This window comes from Temnothorax nylanderi, unplaced genomic scaffold (assembly GCF_030848795.1).
Source record: "Temnothorax nylanderi isolate EJ_2023f unplaced genomic scaffold, tnyl_v1.0 TNYL_tig0878_pilon, whole genome shotgun sequence".
Lineage (NCBI taxonomy): Eukaryota > Metazoa > Arthropoda > Insecta > Hymenoptera > Formicidae > Temnothorax > Temnothorax nylanderi.
In genome coordinates, this window is record NW_027249940.1 from 15,709 (window position 1) to 28,005 (window position 12,297).

General features: G+C 43.6%; 1 pseudogene; it reads right to left on the reverse strand.

The window, feature by feature from the left end:
• Positions 1-681: 681 nt before the first annotated feature.
• Positions 682-11,826, reverse strand: LOC139785761 (uncharacterized; annotated as a pseudogene).
• Between the last annotated feature and the right edge of the window lie 471 nt (positions 11,827-12,297).

The window sequence follows — 12,297 nt, forward strand, 5'->3', positions numbered from 1 at the left end:
ATTAGAGTCAACATTTTGACTTAGACATATAGCTGAAATATCAGCAGATAGCAATGAGAGACTAGTGGACAAAAAATCAGTAATGTTTTCTACATATTCTTGAATCATTTTACGGGGGCGACCAGGTTTACTGTACAGTTGTGCTATTAGCATAGAAGCAAAAGTCGTGATTTGATCTTTCAAAAAAGTTTCATTGAGTAGACATTTGTCGTGGGAAGAAGTTTCTTGTGTTGAACCATCAATAGATGAAGAGGAACTAGCATTTCTGCACTCATTATTAGTCGTCTTGTTATCATTAGGCAATACATTAGAATCATTAAATGCTCTTTCATGAACATTTTCGTTATTATTCGCAAAATCTGGCACAGAATCTGAAGTATTATCAGTAAGGGCATGAAACTTTTTTAAATGACGTCTAAAGCTACACCAGTTAGAACATCGTTGGTGACACCCAACTTCAATGCATTTGAAAACAGAACGGTTATCATCGAGTTTATGAATAAGTCTTAGGTGTCTGTGTAAATGATTTATCTCGCGTAACTTAATTGCACATATAAAACAGGACGACATTTTGTTAAATGGCATTCAAGTAATCAAGAAAAATAAAAAATAAAAATAAAAATAAAAATAAAAATCTTTGAATTTGGCATATTACAGCAACATATATATATATATATATATATATATATATATATATATATAAAGTAAAGAATTCAATCGCTGTAAAACCCGCAAATAACAATATCTCTAAATACTGTAAATATTAATTCTAAATATTAAATAGATGAAATAGATAAAATCGCAGTATTCTTAAAATTTGCGTACAAAAATTGCAAAATATGCTTGCATGTTTTATAAAGAAAAACCAGAACATTCAAAAGCTGTGTAATCACAAAAAGTCTCGTATTCTACTTTTACTACTAAAACTTTTTAAATAATTTTGGAAGTTGAGCATCAGACTTCCATTCATCAAATTCAGTTGTTAACTCATAAAGTTCTTTTTGAATAAGTCTCCACAAACGATAACTCTCAGGAGAATACTCTAGGTGAGCTGCGTTAATAATCTTGAAACACAGATCCAAAGCTCTTACTGGGGATTGAACGAGAAATTGTGTCTCTGTATCAAGAATTACATAACAGGCATCTATATCATTCACAGATGATCCACAAACAAGAACATATGGCTGTTTAGTAATGCCCCAATGAATCAGTTTTTTCTTTCTTTCCTGCATAAATGTTTGAAGTTTTCCAACACTCTAGAAGTAAAATATACTATTGTGTTGGCGAATTTTTATGTTTTCCGGGCGTAACTCCGATTCGCCAATTAGCGTAAGATGCCGGGTCGACCCCGACAGGGATCCGACGTGCGGTTTGAATGAGACACTTGATTTGGGAGGAATGCACAAATATCGTTTAATTGTCAGGCTAATACAAATGCTGGTTGCCGCGCTCTCATTTGAGCACGACACTCGGCGCGCACGTGATTCGATGAGCGCTGATCACGTGATACGAAAGTGTTCGTAGAGCGCGGAGGCGATGGCAATTAAAACGCGCAATGTAGCTTGCACGCGATGAACGCACTTGAGGCGTTATACAGCAGTCGCACTTGTTCGTAACACAAGACGCGAGAATGTTCACAAAAGTCGGCTCGATCACGATGATCGAGCGCACAATGGCGAGGCACGCAGGGTGACTTATACGCGAATGTTCACTGCTCGCGGAGGCGAGAGCGAATTGCAGCACGCACGAACGGCGCGATAATTAGCGGTGCTCTGACAGAGCAGTAAACTCGGATGCACGATGGTATTTTTGAGACCGCGTGAACCGGGGTACGTTAACGGAAGCACGACGGTATACGACCTCGTGAACCGGAGTACTTTTAGCTACTGACCGCGAACTCTCGTGTTTCGGGAGCTTTCCTTTGCGCGACGCGTATCGACCAATCACCTGCGTTTCCGGGATCATGCGATCACGGCATGACAGGATCGATACGTGCCGCGAGAGACTTCGCGGTGAGGGTTGACGGGGGGAGCGGCGCGAAATCCCTTCGTTCGGAGGGCGACTGACGGATGGCGTTACCGGTACGGTATTGATCCGCGATCGCGAGAAAATTACGGAACATAACCGCTCGCCGCGAATAACAATTCGCAACAATTCAATGCCGCCCGCCGTGACGAATTGTTGATCTCGAGCCGCTTGCCATGCGGAGCACTGCGAGTGCTGAAACAACTTAAACTAGAATGATCAATTTACATAAGACATGATACATAGGAATATTTACAAGTATTTACAAAGTTTTATTGTCGTATAGGCATCGTGGAATGTCACTCCGGAGTGTTTATATCGACCGGCAAAAATGATAGCTTGACCACGGCACGTTTGTACGTGGATCGCGCTGTTTTAACCGAGACGACTCGCGTGAGTCCGTCGTCGCCGGGGTGACACTCGACGATTCTTCCCAATTCCCATCTGCTGGGAGGAGCGAGAGGATTTCGCAGAAGTACTAAGCGTCCGACTCGAGCTAGATTCTGAATTTGACGCCACTTGGGGCGTTGCTGCAATGTATGCAGATAGTCATTTGACCAAAGCTTCCAAAAGCTGTCGCGCATCTGTGTAAGTAGCTGCCACCGAGTGAGACGCGTTTCCTTTTCCTCAAGCAACGAGGGGGTGGGAGCGCTTGTCAGCGCCGATCCTATCAAGAAATGACTCGGTGTCACTGAATTATAATCATCGAAATTGTCTGAACCGGGAGCGATCGGTCGCTAGTTCAAACACGCTTCGATTTTACATAGGAGCGTGCTTAGCTCCTCGAATGTCAGCGTGTGCGCCCCGATGACGCGTTTCATGTGAAACTTGACGCTGCGGACGCACGCTTCCCAAAGACCGCCGAAATGCGGCGCGGACGGAGGAATGAAGTTCCACCGAACGCCTTGGGTTGCTATTCTACTTTGAAAATTCGAATCGCGAATGGCCTCACTCCATGTGACGGAGATTTCGCGTTGAGCGCCGTGGAAAGTCGTAGCGTTGTCCGAATACATATCACTGGGAACGCCGCGACGTGCACAAAATCGATCGAATGCAGCGATAAACGCGGGAGTCGTACAATCGCCAACCAACTCCAGATGAGTAGCTTTGACGGTCAAGCAGACGAACACCGCGATGTACGCCTTTCTTGATGTGTGTCCTCGACCGGGAGTAGATCTGACCTGTATTGGTCCGGCATAATCTATCCCGCAGTGTAGGAACGCGCGAGGCGTCGACGTGACGCGACACGAGGGCAGGTCGCCCATTAACTCGTGCGCGGCTTTGGCGCTTTCACGAGCGCATCTGACACATTTATGGAGAACAGCTCGTATCGTTTGACGCGCGCGCAAGATCCAGTAGTGTTCACGAAGCAGGTGCAACGTGAATTGCGGCCCAGCGTGGAGGGCACGGATATGAGTTTCGCGTATTAGCGCGGTAACTAACGGGTGTGCAGCGAGCACGACCGGGTGTTTCTTGTCGTCCGGAAACGCAGAATTGCGGAGTCGGCCTCCGACGCGAATAAGTCCGTTTTTATCGAGAAACGGGTTTAACGGTAGCAGTTTACTGCTGTTCGAAATTCGATTTAATGACTCTAATTGAGCGTATTCCACGGGGAATAACATTTGTTGCACTTTCTTGAGCCAGAATTCGCGCGCGAGATTAATTTCTTCCGGAAGAAGTAATATCGACGCGGGTTTTGCGGTCGCATTGACGGAATTTGAGCAACTCATTTCGCGAGCGCGGCGAGCGAATCGCATTACATAAGCGGTGACGCGCACCAGCTTGTTCCACGAGGAGAATTTGTCTCCGAGCTCCCATCGTTGGCAAGGGTGCACCAGGTGCACGGAAACGTGCGCTCGCTCTTCCGGTAGCGATTCTTGCAAATTTGATTGAGGCTCGGAGGGCCATTGATCTGCCGATAATTTGAGCCAGTCAGGCCCTGTCCACCATAGAGATTGCTGAATCAGATTTTCCGGTTTGACGCCCCGCGAAACGAGATCGGCAGGGTTTTGCTGTGATGGCACGTGATGCCATTCGACGTTTGGCAGGAGGGTCTGAACCTCATGCACCCGATTCGCGACGAACATTTTCCAACGTGAGGGTGGTTGCGAGAGCCAGGCTTTAGTGACCTTTGAATCTGTCCAACAATGGTAGATCTGAATAGTAATCGTGAGCGCGGATCGCACGGCGGCGATAGACCGCGCGAGCAGAACGGCGGCGAGCAACTCTAAGCGAGGAATACTCATGGGCTTGAGCGGTGCTACTTTCGACTTCGATAGAAGTAGCGTAATCTCGACTGTTCCGTCAAGATGCGTAACTTTTAAATAAACAACCGCTCCGTATGCGGAGGCGGAGGCGTCGGCAAACCCATGAATCTCCGCGGTGAGTGTATCGGAACCGTAACCGGTCCAACGCGGAATGACGATTTGTCGCAGTATAGGTAATCGAGTATAGTAATCTCTCCACTTACGGAGAAGATCATCAGGGATTACATCGTCCCATTTACAGCGAAGAAGCCAGAGCTGCTGCATCATGATTTTTGCGGTGATGACCACTGGGGCCATCCACCCAAGAGGATCAAAAATTCGAGCGATTGTCGAAAGAATTGAGCGCTTCGTGTCGGGAACCGACTCTGCAAGCGTGACGTCAAATTGAAAGACGTCCGTGTGAGGATGCCACTTGATACCCAGTATCTTGAGACGCTCGTCAGATTCGAGCGTTTTTGCGGAGGCAAGGCCATGATCCTGCGGATCGATGCCTTCGAGCAATACGGGATTGTTACTCGCCCATTTTCGGAGGTGAAATCCTGCTCGTTTCAAGAGAGAAATCAGTTGATCTCGCGTCTGAAGCGCGAGCGGTATGTCATCGGCGCCAAACACAGCGTCGTCGACGTACGTGTGAAGCCGTAATACCGGAACTGCCAAAGGGAAATCAGCGCCTTCGTCTTCGGCAACTTGCTCGACCACGCGAAGAGCGACGTTTGGCGCGTTTGCATTACCGTAAGTGACGGTGAGCAATAAATATGCTATTAAGGGCCCGTTTGGCGCGGGTCGCCATAAGATCCTTTGATAATTTACATCGCTTTTGTGGACAAGAATCTGGCGATACATTTTTGCGATGTCGGCGGTGAAGACGAACCGAAATTGACGCCATCGCAAGAGAATGAAAGATAATTCGGGTTGTAATTTACGGCCGATCATTAGATGGTCGTTCAACGAGAGACCATTGGAGGTGGGTTGAGAGGCGTTGAAGACGACGCGCAAACGAGTTGTTGCGCTATGCTCGCGGACAACTGCATGATGCGGTATATACACTACTTGACCATCAGGGGGGTCATCGAGAGGTGCCTTGGTCATGTGGCCAAGACGTTCATATTCCGCCAAGAAGTCGTGGTATTCCTTCGCAAGGTCGGGATTCGACCTTAACCGTGACTCGAGACGCGAATACAACGCGATTGCAGACTTTTTTGAGTCACCAATGTCGATAGGGGGCCCCGATTTGAACGGCAGCCGCACTATATATTGCCCGTTGGGGGCACGAGAATGTGTAGACACGAAGTGTTCTTCGCATTGACTCTCTTCCGGTGAGAGATGAGTTTGCTGAGGAAGTTCTTCGACCTCCCAGAACCGTTTCAGCTGATCGGAGATTTCCGACAACACCGTGCAGTGGTGCGTTTGAATGCGAGTCGGCCGTGACTGCGACGGCATAGGCATTGGTCCAGACAGGAACCATCCAAAAATCGATTTTTGAGCGACGGGCTCATGAGGGGCGCGATTACGGACCTCCGGCAGTAAAATCGCGCCATACAAATCAGCACCGATAATGACGTCAATCGGCGCCGCGCTAGTCGGATCGTTATCAGCTAGCGTAAGTTCGCGAATGTACGACAGTTTCGTTATATCCGGAACGCGTTGCGGAATGTAAGTCGTGAGCGACTTGAGAACAAGAGCGGAAACGGAGGGCGCCGGGCCCGTGCCGTCACGCGCTGACACATGAACTTTAGCTGCGCTGCGTGCGGTGGCAGCGGTCTCGCCGATCCCAGTGATAGATACGGAGACGCGCGTACGCGGGAGACGCAGTCGCTGAGCTAAACGTTCGGTGATCAAAGTAGTGACCGAACCTTGATCCAATAACGCGCGGACTATACTATGTCGACCGTTGAGCCCGCTCACCTTGATCCAGGCCGTAGCTAATAAAATATTTGATTTTGAAAAGCTAGTGTTAGACAATAGATGCGAAGTTACTTCGTCAGTTGAGTCTGTTTTCGTTTCTGTAGATGAAGGTGAGCTCTCACTTGTCGAACTACCATTATTATTTACATCGGTCGTGTGAAGCAACGTATGGTGCTTCTGCTGACACTGACGGCACGTGTTTTTGCTTGAACACGCATCGCGAGTGTGCCGTGTACTCAAGCAATTGTAGCAACAATGATATTTCTTCGCGAGATCACGCCGTTGAGCGACGCTCTTATTGTGAAAGTCCGGACACGCGGACAAGAAGTGCGTCTTTTGACACATGGGACATTTGGTCGAACTTGCGTTCGCTGCGTGACTCTGAACAGAGGAATTTTGTTTATTGCCCTTGACTTGAGACGAAGCCGGGAGAACATTCTCGAGCGCACGTATTCGTGATAGAAGAAATTTATCAAGTCGATCGTATGTAGGATACTCTGACGTATCGCCAAGTTGCAATTCCCAGGCCTTTCGTGTGAATTTATCCAGCCTTTGAACGAGCAAATAAACCAAAATGTCGTCCCATGCCTCAACAGACCGACCGAGGTTTTTTAATGACTGTATTGCTATGTTCGCTTTATTGCGCAACTCGGTGAGAGCCACTGCGGCATCAGAAGTCGCTTGGGAAAGCGTGTGCAGAGCGTGTATGTGATCATGTACTAAGCGACGGCGATTTTTATATCGCGTTATTAGCAAACTCCAAGCTATCTTAAAATTCGCGTCAGTTAATGCCAGATTGCGTATGGCATCGCTGGCTTCACCCTTCACGCAAGAGTGCAGATATTGCAAGCGATTAACGTCTAACAATTCGCGATTATCAATGATTAAGGCTGTGAATTGATCTCGAAACGCTTCCCACTCGCGAAACTCCCCCGAGAATTTAGGAAGACTTATACGCGGCAGGTGCGAAAGAGAAAACGCGGACTGATCCGTGCGCATCGTCGATGCGGCAAATGACTGGTTGTGACTCACGACTGGCTCCAACTCCTCCAGGCTCTCCGACATGTAGTCCAAGGCGGCCTGGCAGGCGTTGTTCGCTGTTTCATAGTGGTTGTCTTTGAAGTACGCTAGCGATGCTTGAACGTCCTCGTTAATGGTCCTGGCCACCGATGCGTGTCCGTTCACGAATTGCTGCCACGTTTCCTTGAGAAACGCAATTCTCGAGCGGATTTTCGCAGGTGTCAGGTTGGCTTTCCCAATCTTCTTAAAGTTTTCGAGATAGCGCTCGATTTGTCGCTGGAGTTGCAGCTGGCCTCCCAAGTGTTCGGCCATCTCGTACGAGATAGATTTGTTTGTTGTCTGTTAATTTGTGAATGGCACAGTAGCACGCCGATCCGGCTCGAAGGACCAGAAATTATGTTGGCGAATTTTATGTTTTCCGGGCGTAACTCCGGTTCGCCAATTGGCGTAAGATGCCGGGTCGACCCCGACAGGGATCCGACGTGCGGTTTGAATGAGACACTTGATTTGGGAGGAATGCACAAATATCGTTTAATTGTCAGGCTAATACAAATGCTGGTTGCCGCGCTCTCATTTGAGCACGACACTCGGCGCGCACGTGATTCGATGAGCGCTGATCACGTGATACGAAAGTGTTCGTAGAGCGCGGAGGCGATGGCAATTAAAACGCGCAATGTAGCTTGCACGCGATGAACGCACTTGAGGCGTTATACAGCAGTCGCACTTGTTCGTAACACAAGACGCGAGAATGTTCACAAAAGTCGGCTCGATCACGATGATCGAGCGCACAATGGCGAGGCACGCAGGGTGACTTATACGCGAATGTTCACTGCTCGCGGAGGCGAGAGCGAATTGCAGCACGCACGAACGGCGCGATAATTAGCGGTGCTCTGACAGAGCAGTAAACTCGGATGCACGACGGTATTTTTGAGACCGCGTGAACCGGGGTACGTTAACGGAAGCACGACGGTATACGACCTCGTGAACCGGAGTACTTTTAGCTACTGACCGCGAACTCTCGTGTTTCGGGAGCTTTCCTTTGCGCGACGCGTATCGACCAATCACCTGCGTTTCCGGGATCATGCGATCACGGCATGACAGGATCGATACGTGCCGCGAGAGACTTCGCGGTGAGGGTTGACGGGGGGAGCGGCGCGAAATCCCTTCGTTCGGAGGGCGACTGACGGATGGCGTTACCGGTACGGTATTGATCCGCGATCGCGAGAAAATTACGGAACATATTGAAATAAAATCAATAATAAATAAAAATATGTCTTTTATCTAAACATTTTTGGAAAAGTTGTTTTTCTGAAAATGTTCAGATCAAAGACAAAAAATATGTACATAACATCACCTTTGTAAATACTCACCTCAATTAGTGAAATTACTCCTTCCTGAATTTCTGTGTGAGGTGGCCTCCACGTACGACTGGCGGGCAACGGTCACAACAGTGTCCAAATAACAGAGTGACAATAGTGCCACTAAATTCCTAGTCTCTGTTAATGAAGAAAAACTGTATTGACAGTATAAAAGGTAATCTTAAATCCTAAAAAATAATGTGTTTTTTAATGGAAATAGAATCATGTCCTTAATATCACCTTCTGAAATATCATCACTTGTTGCAAGTAGCAAATTATCTTTTAGGGCCTCGCATTTACTTTCTTCGTTTGTGAGAGCTTGTATAATACGATCACAAAAATCTTTATAAGAGTTGTAAGCCTTAAGTTTTTGTTCAGGATACAGCAAATCAAAATCTATTTCAAACTGAAACACAAGAAATATCATGTATAAATTGAACTTATCATGTGATAAAATACAGAGCAGTAAGTAATATTAAATATTAACCAAAGTGTATCCAAGGTTTTCCTTGAGAGCGGGAAATTTGTTTGTATAAGTTGAAATTTGTGTAGTTTCTGGAATTGTTCTTTTTTGCTTGCTTTTAACATTAGCATTTCTCTTGTCACTGTCTTTGCCTTTATTTCTGTTTGTAACTCGAGATTGGGCATGTAATTTTGCAATTCTTTGTTTAGAAGTATCCGTCCAATACTTTACTACTGTTGACCAAGGCTCTATGTTCTCTTCAAGAAAGTTTAGCTTTCCTTGTACATCATTATCTACTTAAATAAAATAAAACCATAGAATAAATTACAAAAATATAAACAAGAAGAGTTTAAAGTAAACACCTAATATCCATCGTCCATTATCAAACTAAAAAAAATGCAAATAAAGAAACCACACAACCAACCTTCTGAATCATCTAAAGAATCTGAGTCTAACTGATCCTTGTTTCGAGTAATAATGCCAAGCGCTTTGAAATCTTTCCGAATAGAATAGTACTTAGTAATTAATTTGCCTTTGGCCACAAATTTCCTTCCATTTGAATATTTGTATGGAATGAAATAAAGCTCCTGCCAAAATAAGATCAGCGTTAATGCAGTATATACACAAAAAATACTTATTATATATTTGATAATAACAAAGCCCACTTATGATTAACACTACTTACACTATCTTCTTCAGGAAATATATGTTGTATGGCACTTACAAGTTCAGCAAAGCCTGCAGTGGAAATCCTGAGAATAAAGAAATATAAACATTGTAAGAAAAAGAGACAACTTAAAGAAACTTAAGAAAAAATAATTGGAGGATCAATTTAAAATTATAAAATCAATAGGCTTACTTTTCACATTTGCTTAATTCATCTTCAATAATAATTTCTGTTAATTTGTTTCTATCCTTATCATGCTTTAAACAAGGGCCTTGCTTCGCCAGTTGCAATATACATCTACCCGTAGCTGTTTTATTTAAAAGAAGTCGAAGTTGCTAACAAGAAAGATTCAAAATTTTTGGAAAATGTTAACCAAATATTTTAAATATACAAAAGCATTGTGTGCAAGAACACTGTACAACATCAGATTATTGATAACTTACTTCACCTCGTTTCACATTCGGTTCATTACTCTGTCGACTCCTTTTTTGTGAAGAGATATTTTTTGACGTTTGCTGACTATCTTCTAATGATAAACTTGAAGTATCCTGTGTTAAAGAAATATTTTTTGGCGTTTGTTGACTATCTTCTAATGATAAATTTTTGAAGTATCCTCCCTCGAAGTACCCTGTGTAAATAGAATGTTTAAAAATAGAAACATTTGTTAGATTTTTTGAAATAAATGTTTAAGGTAAATATTAAAGCATTCTTACTGGTTGAGGTGAAAGAGGAATAGTAATCTCATTTATATCTTTACTATGTAATTTTTGAAGATCATTATTATCATTCTGAAAAAATAGAAAAAATTATAAGCAAAGTGATAAGTCAGAGGACCTTTATTTATAGAGAGATTTTATGTTAAAGAGATATATTTTATGTTAAAAAATTTAATGTAAATTGTAATGGAAAGAAGAAACTCAAAATTGTAATCTTAAACTGTAATGACATTTCTGAAATAAACTTTCTCAGATTTTATTAAAGACGCTGAGACACAAAGTAATTGTTATAAGGTTTCTTACAGAAACCTATGTTGAATTTACATTTGTGTGCAGTCTCTGCAAACATATTAGATTATTAGAAATCATATGAATTTTTTTCTCGTATTTTGCATCAAAATAAATTAAGTTTTCCACATGCCACATTCATGTTATTTATATTTAATAGATCAGATTAGTAAAATATACCGAAAATTTTCTTTTCTCTATTCATACATTAATAAGCACCTATTAATCTTTATGAAATGTCACAAGGTTTATTTTCATTGAAAATATAAGACATGTAAATTTTATTATAAGAAATAAATAAATAATTTACAAGAAAAAAATTCATATATCGTTTTTTGTTTCTATCGTCATTATTCAATATATCTGCAGTGACTGATTAGGTGCCTTAAATATTTCTTGTAATTGTCAACACAGACTAATGATGTCATACCTCTATTGATACAAATTTGCTCTCTTTCATCAATTCTTTTAAATTTTTGACAAATCTCATTCTATGGCCAGGGACTGGAATGAGAGCATTTAATACATCCTTCCATTCAGGTTGTAATAGAAGTTGAAGTTCACTAACCTCTATACAATTACCTACAAAATGTGAACATTTAGATATGGGATAAAACACTTGTTTTACGTCACAAAAAATTTATCTCTAGAGGAGACCAATATACATATAAAACCCCACAAGTATAAATAGTATCTATATGTATATGTAGTTAACTTCTATGTAACATTTTTTGTTAATAAATATAGATATATGTATTCATGTCCTATACACATTGTATGTCCTATATTTTCTAAATTTACATCCGAAAATGGACTTTATGATATTTGATAAACATTTATAATTATTTGTTGATATACTAACTATATAGAGAATAGAGAAAAATTTTTATTTACATTTTTTATTAACATAACCTGCGTTGAATACGAATAATGGCATGTGAAAGAACTATTTCAACAAATGCGATAAATTCATATCTAATATGATTGCAATAAGTAATGAGAAAACTTAATGGTACTTATTTTCGTACTTACTTTTAAACACCGATGCGTATTGATCGAGATTCCAGTCTTTTAATAGGTCCTGAATCGTCAGTTCAATAACCATCTCTTGTGACATGATTATAATGAACACGAAACACAAAACAACTTCACAATTAGAATACGTGCTATTAAATCAATCTCGGGCGTGGATTGGCGGCTCGCCGTTATCCGTCGTCGTCGTCGTCGTCGTCGTCGTCGTCGTCGTCGTCGTCGTCGTCGTCGTCGTCGTCGTCGTCGTCGTCGTCGTCGTCGTCGTCGTCGTCGTCGTCGTCGTCGTCGTCGTCGTCGTCGTCGTCGTCGTCGTCGTCGTCGTCGTCGTCGTCGTCGTCGTCGTCGTCGTCGTCGTCGTCGTCGTCGTCGTCGTCGTCGTCGTCGTCGTCGTCGTCGTCGTCGTCGTCGTCGTCGTCGTCGTCGTCGTCGTCGTCGTCGTCGTCGTCGTCGTCGTCGTCGTCGTCGTCGTCGTCGTCGTCGTCGTCGTCGTCGTCGTCGTCGTCGTCGTCGTCGTCGTCGTCGTCGTCGTCGTCGTCGTCGTCGTCGTCGTCGTCGT